We start from the raw sequence: 13178 nt of genomic DNA on the forward strand, positions 1-13178 counted from the left end.
AGTGCAATACTTCTCTTTCTCCCAAAATCACAAAGGTGCCAAGAATAAACCACCTTATAAATAATAGGGAACTGTGCAATTGCAACCAAACAACGCTGTGATATGAGGGAAGTGCAATATCGAAAACGTTCGTGCAATAATTTTAACCTTGTTTGTTTCGTTCTTGAATGCTAGTTTAATCTTAATTGAAAAGTACTTGATTTTACCTTTCGATAGGGCGATTATAATCGATTTCCAAAACTTTAAAAATTTTTTCCGGTTTCGTTTTCTATCTTCTTCTACTTTTCTGTCGGGCTTACACAGACTTCTTTCGTCTTTTTTTTCAATTATTCACAAATCTTTAATTTCGCTTGTTAATCATTTCACAATTTCTTTATTCAGACTGCAATAAATTAAACTTTTCTCCTTTAAATTATTTAAAATTTTCTGTTTTTCATTCCTTCTCTTTCCCGTTCACATAAGTACTTCAAATACAGACTGTATTCTATTGCATATAGGCTGCACAACTTCTATTTCGCACCACATAAAATTATGAACTAACTCTTCTGCTTCTTCTAAGTGCTGTTTGTCTGTCCGCGCTCTTCTTTCCTTTCGTTCCAATTTGGCATATGACACTTGTTGACTATTCTCTCCGAATCTCTTGTTTCTTCTCTCTCTCTCTTGCTCAAAAGAATGAGAGAATCCAATCTGTGAGTTATGTATTGCACGGTGAAAAAAGGTTACTGAACTTTAACGTTGCACATAGGCGATCTATGTATCACAAGCTCTTTCTATTTGTTGCAAAGATATGTATGTATAACAATTGCGGGACTGCGACCCGTTACATGAAACTTTGTCAAATTTTGCGTTTTGTGTCTTTAGATGAGCTGAATTTGAATTTTTGCCAATAGAAAAAGGGTTGGAAACGTACTCAAATGAAAAGATTTCACACGAAACCACTAGAGAGAATTTTTTTTTCTCTATGTCAAACGAAGCTGGACAGACAAATGAACACTTTGCACACCTTTATATGAATATTGTGATTAAAAGAAGGCATTTACATACATACATACACTTGCGACACTAATAGAGATGATCAGTCTTTTCTTCAATTACCACGATTTTGAATATACATGCAGGGATTGCACCTCTTCTTCTTTGTTTCGCATAAACACTTCGAATCTTTCACAATTTTAACCTCTTTTGATCTTTATGTATGTCACATTGATTTTTATGTATGTATGTTTGCCTTTTTTATATTTAAGAACAAAACCAAAAAAAGGTTCACTTACCGACAACTATGTTGGGCAATGTAAGGAGATGGGGTTACCTCAGTCAATGGTCTTCTCAGTGAACGGCGTACGATGGACCATAATTCAGGGTAATAAATTCAAAAATATTTAAAGCTTAAGTTAAGGACAAATGCAAATTTGTCCAACTAAGGTTAATTCGTGATCACTTCTGAAATTTTTATTCTTCATGAAAATTAGCCAAAAAGTGAATTTTTCCCTTCCAAAACTTAAAATGGCCATATCTCCTTAACTAAGCCTCGTAGAGCAAAACTAAGGTTAATTCGTGATCACTTCGAAAAATTGGAATTTTCGGTGAAAATCACCCAAAAAGTGTACTTTTCCTTTCCAAAACTTAAAATGGCCATATCTCCTTAACTAAGCCTCGTAGAGTAAAACTAAGGTTAATTCGTGATCACTTCGGAAAATTTGTATTTTTGATAAAAATCGGCCAAAAAGTGAATTGTTCCCTTCCAAAACTTAAAATGGCCATATCTCCTTAACTAAGCCTCGTAGAGCAAAACTAAGGTTAATTCGTGATCACTTCAGAAAATTTGTATTTTTCATGAAAATCAGCCAAAAAGTGAATTTTTCCCTAAGAAAATTAAAAGGCCATATCTCCTTAACTAAGCCTCGTGGAGCAAAACTAAGGTAAATTCGTGATTACTTTGGAAAATTTATATTTTTCATGAAAATCAGCCGAAAAGTGTATTTTTACCTACCACAACTTAAAATGGCCATATCTCCTTAAGTAAGCCTCGTAGAGCAAAACTAAGGTTAATTCGTGATCACCTTGGAAAATTTATATTTTTCATGAAAATCAGCCAAAAGGTGAATTTTTTCCCTACCTAAACTTAAAATGGCCATATCTCCTTAACTAAGCCTCGTAGAGCAAAACTAAGGTTAATTCCTGATCACTTCGAAAAATTTGTATTTTTGATGAAAATCGGCCAAAAAGTGAATTTTTCCCTACCAAAACTTAAAATGGCCATATCTCCTTAACTAAGCCTCTCAGAGCAAAACTAAGGTTAATTCGTGATCACTTCGGAAAATTAGTATTTTTCATGAAAATCAGCCAAAAAGTGAATTTTTCCCTACCAAAACTTAAAATAGCCATATCTCCTTAACTAAGCCTCGTAGAGCAAAACTAAGGTTAAATCGTGATCACTTCGGAAAATTTGTATTTTTCATGAAAATCGGCCAAAAGTGAATTTTTCCCTACCAAAACTTAAAATGGCCATATCTCCTTAACTAAGCCTCGTAGAACAAAACTAAGGTTAATTCGTGATCACTTCGGAAAATTTGTATTTTTGATAAAAATCGGCCAAAAAGTGAATTTTTCTCTTCCAAAACTTAAAATGGCCATATCTCCTTAACTAAGCCTCGTAGAGCAAAACTAAGGTGAATTCGTGATCACTTTTGAAATTTTGTATTTTTCATTAAAAATCAGCCAAAAAGTGAATTTTTCCCTTCCAAAACTTAAAATGGCCATATCTCCTTAACTAAGCCTCTTAGAGCAAAACTAAGGTTAATTCGTGATCACTTTGAAAAATTTGTATTTTGATGAAAATCGGCCAAAAAGTGAATTTTTCCCTACCAAAACTTAAAATGGCCATATCTCCTTAACTAAGCCTCTTAGAGCAAAACTAAGGTTAATTCGTGATCACTTTGAAAAATTTGTATTTTTGATGAAAATCGGCCAAAAAGTGAATTTTTCCCTACCAAAACTTAAAATGGCCATATCTCCTTAACTAAGCCTCGTAGAGCAAAACTAAGTTTAATTCGTGATCACTTCGGAAAATTTGTATTTTTGATGAAAATCGTGAAGTGAATTTTTCCCTTCCAAACTTAAAATGGCCATATCTCCTCAACTAAGCCTCGTAGAGCAAAACTAAGGTTAATTCGTGATCACTTCGGAAAATTTACTTTTCATGAAAATCAGCCAAAAAGTGAATTTTTCCCTACCAAAACTTAAAATGGCCATATCTCCTTAACTAAGCCTCGTAGAGCAAAACTAAGGTTAAATCGTGATCACTTCGGAAAATTTGTATTTTTCATGAAATTCAGCCAAAAAGTGAATTTTTCCCTACCAAAACTTAAAATGGCCATATCTCCTTAACTAAGCCTCGTAGAGTAAAACTAGGGTTAATTCGTGATCACTTCAGAAAATTTGTATTTTTCATGAAAATCAGCCAAAAAGTGAATTTTTCCCTACCAAAACTTAAAATGGCCATATCTCCTTAACTAAGCCTCGTAGAGCAAAACTAAGGTTAATTTGTGATCACTTCGGATAATTTGTATTTTTGATGAAAATCGGCCAAAAAGTGAATTGTTGCCTTCCAAATGAAAAATGGCCATATCTCCTTAACTAAGCCTCGTAGAGCAAAACTAAGGTTAATTCGTGATCACTTCGGATAATTTGTATTTTTCATGAAAATCAGCCAAAAAGTGAATTGTTCCCTTCCAAAATGAAAAATGGCTATACCTCCTTAACTAAGCCTCGTAGAGCAAAACTAAGGTTAATTCGTGATCACTTCGGATAATTTGTATTTTTCATGAAAATCAGCCAAAAAGCGAATTTTTCCCTTCCAAAACTTAAAATGGCCATATCTCCTTAACTAAGCCTCGTAGAGCAAAACTAAGGTTAATTCGTGATCACTTCGGAAAATTTGTATTTTTCATGAAAATCGGCCAAAAAGTGAATTGTTGCCTTCCAAAATGAAAAATGGCCATATCTCCTTAACTAAGCCTCGTAGAGCAAAAGTAAGGTTAATTCGTGATCACTTCGGATAATTTGTATTTTTCATGAAAATCAGCCAAAAAGTGAATTGTTCCCTTCCAAAATGAAAAATGGCCATACCTCCTTAACTGAGCCTCGTAGAGCAAAACTAAGGTTAATTCGTGATCACTTCGGATAATTTGTATTTTTCATGAAAATCAGCCAAAAAGCGAATTTTTCCCTTCCAAAACTTAAAATGGCCATATCTCCTTAACTAAGCCTCGTAGAGCAAAACTAAGGTTAATTCGTGATCACTTCGGAAAATTTGTATTTTTCATGAAAATCGGCCAAAAAGTGAATTTTTCCCTTCCAAAACTTAAAATGGCCATATCTCCTTAACTAAGCCTCATAGAGCAAAACTAAGGTTAATTCGTGATCACTTCGGATAATTTGTATTTTTGATGAAAATCGGCCAAAAAGTGAATTGTTGCCTTCCAAAATGAAAAATGGCCATATCTCCTTAACTAAGCCTCGTAGAGCAAAAGTAAGGTTAATTCGTGATCACTTCGGATAATTTGTATTTTTCATGAAAATCAGCCAAAAAGTGAATTGTTCCCTTCCAAAATGAAAAATGGCCATACCTCCTTAACTAAGCCTCGTAGAGCAAAACTAAGGTTAATTCGTGATCACTTCGGATAATTTGTATTTTTCATGAAAATCAGCCAAAAAGCGAATTTTTCCCTTCCAAAACTTAAAATGGCCATATCTCCTTAACTAAGCCTCGTAGAGCAAAACTAAGGTTAATTCGTGATCACTTCGGAAAATTTGTATTTTTCATGAAAATCGGCCAAAAAGTGAATTGTTGCCTTCCAAAATGAAAAATGGCCATATCTCCTTAACTAAGCCTCGTAGAGCAAAACTAAGGTTAATTCGTGATCACTTCGGAAAATTTGTATTTTTCATGAAAATCAGCCAAAAAGTGAATTTTTCCCTACCAAAACTTAAAATGGCCATACCTCCTTAACTAAGCCTCGTAGAGCAAAACTAAGGTTAAATCGTGATCACTTCGGAAAATTTGTATTTTTCATGAAAATCAGCCAAAAGTGAATTTTTCTCTTCCAAAAACTTAAAATGGTCATATCTCCTTAACTAAGCCTCGTAGAGCAAAACTAAGGTTAATTTGTGATCACTTCGGATAATTTGTATTTTTGATGAAAATCGGCCAAAAAGTGAATTGTTGCCTTCCAAAATGAAAAATGGCCATATCTCCTTAACTAAGCCTCGTAGAGCAAAAGTAAGGTTAATTCGTGATCACTTCGGATAATTTGTATTTTTCATGAAAATCAGCCAAAAAGTGAATTGTTCCCTTCCAAAATGAAAAATGGCCATACCTCCTTAACTAAGCCTCGTAGAGCAAAACTAAGGTTAATTCGTGATCACTTCGGATAATTTGTATTTTTCATGAAAATCAGCCAAAAAGCGAATTTTTCCCTTCCAAAACTTAAAATGGCCATATCTCCTTAACTAAGCCTCGTAGAGCAAAACTAAGGTTAATTCGTGATCACTTCGCAAAATTTTTATTTTTCATGAAAATCGGCCAAAAAGTGAATTTTTCCGTACCAAAACTTAAAATGGCCATATCTCCTTAAATAAGCCTCGTAGAGCAAAACTAAGGTTAATCCGTGATCACTTCGGAAAATTTGTATTTTTGATGAAAATCGGCCAAAAAGTGAATTTTTCCCTACCAAAACTTAAAATGGCCATATCTCCTTAACTAAGCCTCGTAGAGCAAAACTAAGGTTAATTCGTGATCACTTCGGAAAATTTGTATTTTTCATGAAATTCAGCCAAAAAGTGAATTTTTCCCTACCAAAACTTAAAATGGCCATATCTCCTTAACTAAGCCTCGTAGAGCAAAACTAAGGTTAATTCGTGATCACTTCGGAAAATTTGTATTTTTCATTAAAATCAGCCAAAAAGTGAATTTTTCTCTTCCAAAACTTAAAATGGTCATATCTCCTTAACTAAGCCTCGTAGAGCAAAACTAAGGTTAATTCGTGATCACTTCGGATAATTTGTATTTTTGATGAAAATCGGCCAAAAAGTGAATTCTTCCCTTCCAAAACTTAAAATGGCCATATCTCCTTAACTAAGCCTCGTAGAGAAAAACTAAGATTAATTCGTGATCACTTCGGAAAATTTGTATTTTTGATGAAAATCGGCAAAAAGTGAATTTTTCCGTACCAAAACTTAAAATGGCCATATCTCCTTAACTAAGCCTCGTAGAACAAAACTAAGGTTAATTCGTGATCACTTCGGAAAATTTGTATTTTTGATAAAAATCGGCCAAAAAGTGAATTTTTCTCTTCCAAAACTTAAAATGGCCATATCTCCTTAACTAAGCCTCGTAGAGCAAAACTAAGGTGAATTCGTGATCACTTTTGAAATTTTGTATTTTTCATTAAAAATCAGCCAAAAAGTGAATTTTTCCCTTCCAAAACTTAAAATGGCCATATCTCCTTAACTAAGCCTCTTAGAGCAAAACTAAGGTTAATTCGTGATCACTTTGAAAAATTTGTATTTTTGATGAAAATCGGCCAAAAAGTGAATTTTTCCGTACCAAAACTTAAAATGGCCATATCTCCTTAAATAAGCCTCGTAGAGCAAAACTAAGGTTAATCCGTGATCACTTCGGAAAATTTGTATTTTTGATGAAAATCGGCCAAAAAGTGAATTTTTCTCTTCCAAAACTTAAAATCGCCATATCTCCTTAACTAAGCCTCGTAGAGCAAAACTAAGGTGAATTCCTGATCACTTTTGAAATTTTGTATTTTTCATGAAAATCAGCCAAAGCCTCGTAGAGCAAAACTAAGGTTAATTCGTGATCACTTCGGAAAATTTGTATTTTTCATGAAAATCAGCCAAAAAGTGAATTTTTCCCTACCAAAACTTAAAATGGGCATATCTCCTTAACTAATCCTCGTAGAGCAAAACTAAGGTTAATTCGTGATCACTTCGGAAAATTTGTATTTTTGATAAAAATCGGACAAAAAGTGAATTTTTCTCTTCCAAAACTTAAAATGGCCATATCTCCTTAACTAAGCCTCGTAGAGCAAAACTAAGGTGAATTCGTGATCACTTCGGAAAATTTGTATTATTGATGAAAATCAGCCAAAAAGTGAATTTTTCCCTTCCAAAACTTAAAATGGCCATATCTCCTTAACTAAGCCTTGTAGAGCAAAACTAAGGTTAATTCGTGATCACTTCGGAAAATTTGTATATTTGATGAAAATCGGCCAAAAAGTGCATTTTTCCCTACCAAAACTTAAAATGGTCATATCTCCTTAACTAAGCCTCGTAGAGCAAAACTAAGATTAATTCGTGATCACTTCGGAAAATTTGTATTTTTCATGAAAATCAGCCAAAAAGTGAATTTTTCCCTTCCAAAACTTAAAATGGCCATATCTCCTTAACTAAGCCTCGTAGAGCAAACCTAAGGTTAATTCGTGATCACTTCGGAAAATTTGTATTTTTGATGAAAATCGGCCAAAAAGTGAAATTTTCCCTTCCAAAACTTAAAATGGCCATATCTCCTTAACTAAGCCTCGTAGAGCAAAACTAAGGTTAATTCGTGATCACTTCGGAAAATTTGTATTTTTGATGAAAATCAGCCAAAAAGTGAATTTTTCTCTACCAAAACTTAAAATGGCCATATCTCCTTAAGTAAGCCTCGTAGAGCAAAACTAAGGTTAATTCGTGATCACTTCGAAAATTTTGTATTTTTCATGAAAATCAGCCAAAAAGTGAATTTTTCCCTACCAAAACTTAAAATGGCCATATCTCCTTAACTAAGCCTCGTAGAGCAAAACTAAGGTTAATTCGTGATCACTTCGGAAAATTTGTATTTTTGATGAAAATCGGCCAAAAAGTGAATTTTTCTCTACCAAAACTTAAAATGGCCATATCTCCTTAACTAATCCTCGTAGAGCAAAACTAAGGTTAATTCGTGATCACTTCGGAAAATTTGTATTTTTGATAAAAATCGGACAAAAAGTGAATTTTTCTCTTCCAAAACTTAAAATGGCCATATCTCCTTAACTAAGCCTCGTAGAGCAAAACTAAGGTGAATTCGTGATCACTTTTGAATTTTTGTATTTTTCATGAAAATCAGCCAAAAAGTGAATTTTTCCCTATCAAAACTTAAAATGGCCATATCTCCTTAACTAAGCCTCGAAGAGCAAAACTAAGGTTAATTCGTGATCACTTCGGAAAATTTGTATTTTTGATGAAAATTTGTATTTTTTCCCTTCCAAAACTTAAAATGGCCATATCTCCTTAACTAAGCCTCGTAGAGCAAAACTAAGGTTAATTCGTGATCACTTCGGAAAATTTGTATTTTTCATGAAAATCAGCAAAAAGTGAATTTTTCCCTTCCAAAACTTAAAATGGCCATATCTCCTTAACTAAGCCTCATAGAGCAAAACTAAGGTTAATTCGTGATCACTTCGAAAATTTTGTATTTTTCATGAAAATCAGCCAAAAAGTGAATTTTTCCCTTCCAAAACTTAAAATGGCCATATCTCCTTAACTAAGCCTCGTAGAACAAAACTAAGGTTAATTCGTGATCACTTCGGAAATTTTGTATTTTTCATGAAAATCAGCCAAAAAGTGAATTTTTCTCTACCAAAACTTAAAATGGCCATATCTCCTTAACTAAGCCTCGTAGAGCAAAACTAAGGTTAATTCGTGATCACTTCGAAAATTTTGTATTTTTCATGAAAATCAGCCAAAAAGTGAATTTTTCCCTTCCAAAACTTGAAATGGCCATATCTCCTTAACTAAGCCTCGTAGAGCAAAACTAAGGTTAATTCGTGATCACTTCGGAAATTTTGTATTTTTCATGAAAATCAGCCAAAAAGTGAGTTTTTCCCTTCCAAAACTTAAAATGGCCATATCTCCTTAACTAAGCCTCGTAGAGCAAAACTAAGGTTAATTCGTGATCACTTCGGAAAATTTGTATTTTTCATGAAAATCAGCCAAAAAGTGAATTTTTCCCTTCCAAAACTTAAAATGGCCACAGCTCCTTAACTAAGCCACGTAGAGCAAAACTAAGGTTAATTCGTGATCACTTCGAAAATTTCGTATTTTTCATGAAAATCAGCCAAAAAGTTAATTTTTTCCTTCCAAAACTTAAAATGGCCATATCTCCTTAACTAAGCCTCGTAGAATAAAACTAGGGTTAATTCGTGATCCCTTCGGAAATTTTGTATTTTTCATGAAAATCGGCCAAAAATGAATTCTTTCCTTCCAAAACTTCAAATGACCATATCTCCTTAACTAAGCCTCGTAGAGCAAAACTAAGGTTAATTCGTGATCACTTCGGAAATTTTGTATTTTTCATGAAAATCAGCCAAAAAGTGAATTTTTCCCTTCCAAAACTTAAAATGGCCATATCTCCTTAACTAAGCCTCGTAGAGTAAAACTAGGGTTAATTCGTGATCCCTTCGGAAAATTTGTATATATTATGAAAATCAGCCAAAAAGTGAATTTTTCCCTACCAAAACTTGAAACGGCCATATCTCCTTAACTAATCCTCGTAGAGCAAAACTAAGGTTAATTCGTGATCACTTCGAAAAATTTGTATTTTTGATGAAAATCGGCCAAAAAGTGAATTTTTTCCTTCCAAAACTTAAAATGGCCATATCTCCTTAACTAAGCCTCGTAGAGTAAAACTAGGGTTAATTCGTGATCCCTTCGGAAATTTTTTATTTTTCATGAAAATCGGCCAAAAATGAATTCTTTCCTTCCAAAACTTAAAATGGCCATATCTCCTTAACTAAGCCTCGTAGAGCAAAACTAAGGTTAATTCGTGATCACTTTTGAAATTTTGTATTTTTCATGAAAATCAGCCAAAAAGTGAATTTTTCCCTTCCAAAACTTAAAATGGCCATATCTCCTTAACTAAGCCTCGTAGAGCAAAACTAAGGTTAATTCGTGATCACTTCGGAAATTTTGTATTTTTCATGAAAATCAGCCAAAAAGTGAATTTTTCCCTTCCAAAACTTAAAATGGCCATATCTCCTTAACTAAGCCTCGTAGAGTAAAACTAGGGTTAATTCGTGATCCCTTCGGAAAATTTGTATTTTTCATGAAAATCAGCCAAAAAGTGAATTTTTCCCTTCCAAAACTTAAAATGGCCATATCTTCTTAACTAAGCCTCGTAGAGCACAACTAAGGTTAATTCGTGATCAAATTCGGAAAATTTGTATTTATGATTAAAATCGTCCAAAAAATGAATTTTTCGCTTCCAAAACTTAAAATGGCCATATCTCCTTAACTAAGCCTCGTAGAGCAAAACTAAGGTTAATTCGTGATCACTTCGGAAATTTTGTATTTTTCATGAAAATCAGCCAAAAAGTGAATTTTTCCCTTCCAAAACTTAAAATGGCCATATCTCCTTAACTAAGCCTCGTAGAGCAAAACTAAGGTTAATTCGTGATCACTTCGGAAATTTTGTATTTTTCATGAAAATCAGCCAAAAAGTGAATTTTTCCCTTCCAAAACTTAAAATGGCCATATCTCCTTAACTAAGCCTCGTAGAGCAAAACTAAGATTAATTCGTGATCACTTCGGAAAATTTGTATTTTTCATGAAAATCAGCCAAAAAGTGAATTTTTCCCTCCCAAAACTTAAAATGGCCATATCTCCTTAACTAATACTCGTAGAGCAAAACAAAGGTTAATTCGTGATCACTTCGGAAATTTTGTTTTTTTCATTAATATCAGCCAAAAAGTGAATTGTTCCCTTCCAAAACTTAAAATGGCCATATCTCCTTAACTAAGCCTTGTAGAGCAAAACTAAGGTTAATTCGTGATCACTTCGGAAAATTTGTATTTTTCATGAAAATCAGCCAAAAAGTGAATTTTTCCCTTCCAAAACTTAAAATGGCCACATCTCCTTAACTAAGCTTCGTAGAGCAAAACTAAGGTTAATTCGTGATCACTTCGGAAAATTTGTATTTTTGATGAAAATCGGCCAAAAAGTGAATTTTTCCCTTCCAAAACTTAAAATGGCCATATCTCCTTAACCAAGCCTCGTAGAGCAAAACTAAGGTTAATTCGTGATCACTTCGGAAATTTTGTATTTTTCATGAAAATCAGCCAAAAAGTGAATTTTTCTCTTTCAAAACTTAAAATGGCCATATCTCTTTAAATAAGCCTCGTAGAGCAAAACTAAGGTTAATTCGTGATCACTTCGAAAAATTTGTATTTTTGATGAAAATCAGCCAAAAAGTGAATTTTTCTCTACCAAAACTTAAAATGGCCATATCTCCTTAACTAAGCCTCGTAGAGCAAAACTAATTTTAATTCGTGATCACTTCGGAAAATTTGTATTTTTCATGAAAATCAGCCAAAAAGTGAATTTTTCCCTTCCAAAACTTAAAATGGCCACATCTCCTTAACTAAGCCTCGTAGAGCAAAACTAAGGTTAATTCGTGATCACTTCGGAAAATTTGTATTTTTGATGAAAATCGGCCAAAAAGTGAATTTTTCCCTTCCAAAACTTAAAATGGCCATATCTCCTTAACTAAGCCTCGTAGAGCAAAACTAAGGTTAATTCGTGATCACTTCGGAAAATTTGTATTTTTCATGAAAATCAGCCAAAAAGTAAATCTTTCCCTTTCAAAACTTAAAATGGCCATATCTCTTTAAATAAGCCTCGTAGAGCAAAACTAAGGTTAATTCGTGATCACTTCGGAAAATTTGTATTTTTGATGAAAATCGGCCAAAAAGTGAATTTTTCCCTTCCAAAACTTAAAATGGCCATATCTCCTTAACTAAGCCTCGTAGAGCAAAACTAAGGTTAATTCGTGATCACTTCGGAAATTTTGTATTTTTCATGAAAATCAGCCAAAAAGTGAATTTTTCCCTTTCAAAACTTAAAATGGCCATATCTCTTTAAATAAGCCTCGTAGAGCAAAACTAAGGTTAATTGGTGATCACTTCGAAAAATTTGTATTTTTGATGAAAATCAGCCAAAAAGTGAATTTTTCTCTACCAAAACTTAAAATGGCCATATCTCCTTAACTAAGCCTCGTAGAGTAAAACTAGGGTTAATTCGTGATCCCTTCGGAAAATTTGTATTTTTCATGAAAATCGGCCAAAAAGTGAATTTTTTCCTTCCAAAACTTAAAATGGCCATATCTCCTTAACTAAGCCTCGTAGAGTAAAACTAGGGTTAATTCGTGATCCCTTCGGAAATTTTGTATTTTTCATGAAAATCGGCCAAAAATGAATTCTTTCCTTCCAAAACTTAAAATGGCCATATCTCCTTAACTAAGCCTCGTAGAGCAAAACTAAGATTAATTCGTGATCACTTTTGAAATTTTGTATTTTTCATGAAAATCAGCCAAAAAGTGAATTTTTCCCTTCCAAAACTTAAAATGGCCATATCTCCTTAACTAAGCCTCGTAGAGCACAACTAAGGTTAATTCGTGATCACTTCGGAAATTTTGTATTTTTCATGAAAATCAGCCAAAAAGTGAATTTTTCCCTTCCAAAACTTAAAATGGCCATATCTCCTTAACTAAGCCTCGTAGAGTAAAACTAGGGTTAATTCGTGATCCCTTCGGAAAATTTGTATTTTTCATGAAAATCAGCCAAAAAGTGAATTTTTCCCTACCAAAACTTGAAACGGCCATATCTCCTTAACTAATCCTCGTAGAGCAAAACTAAGGTTAATTCGTGATCACTTCGGAAATTTTGTATTTTTCATGAAAATTAGCCAAAAAGTGAAAACTGGAAATGGCCATATCTCCTTAACTAAGCCTCGTAGAGCAAAACTAAGGTTAATTCGTGATCACTTCGGAAATTTTGTATTTTTCATTAATATCAGCCAAAAAGTGAATTTTTCCCTTCCAAAACTTAAAATGGCCATATCTTCTTAACTAAGCCTCGTAGAGCAAAACTAAGGTTAATTCGTGATCAAATTCGGAAAATTTGTATTTATGATTAAAATCGGCCAAAAAATTAATTTTTCGCTTCCAAAACTTAAAATGGCCATATCTCCTTAACTAAGCCTCGTAGAGCAAAACTAAGATTAATTCGTGATCACTTCGGAAAATTTGTATTTTTCATGAAAATCAGCCAAAACGTGAATTTTTCCCTCCCAAAACTTAAAATGGCCATATC

This window comes from Stomoxys calcitrans, chromosome 5 (genome assembly GCF_963082655.1).
Source record: "Stomoxys calcitrans chromosome 5, idStoCalc2.1, whole genome shotgun sequence".
Taxonomy (NCBI): domain Eukaryota; kingdom Metazoa; phylum Arthropoda; class Insecta; order Diptera; family Muscidae; genus Stomoxys; species Stomoxys calcitrans.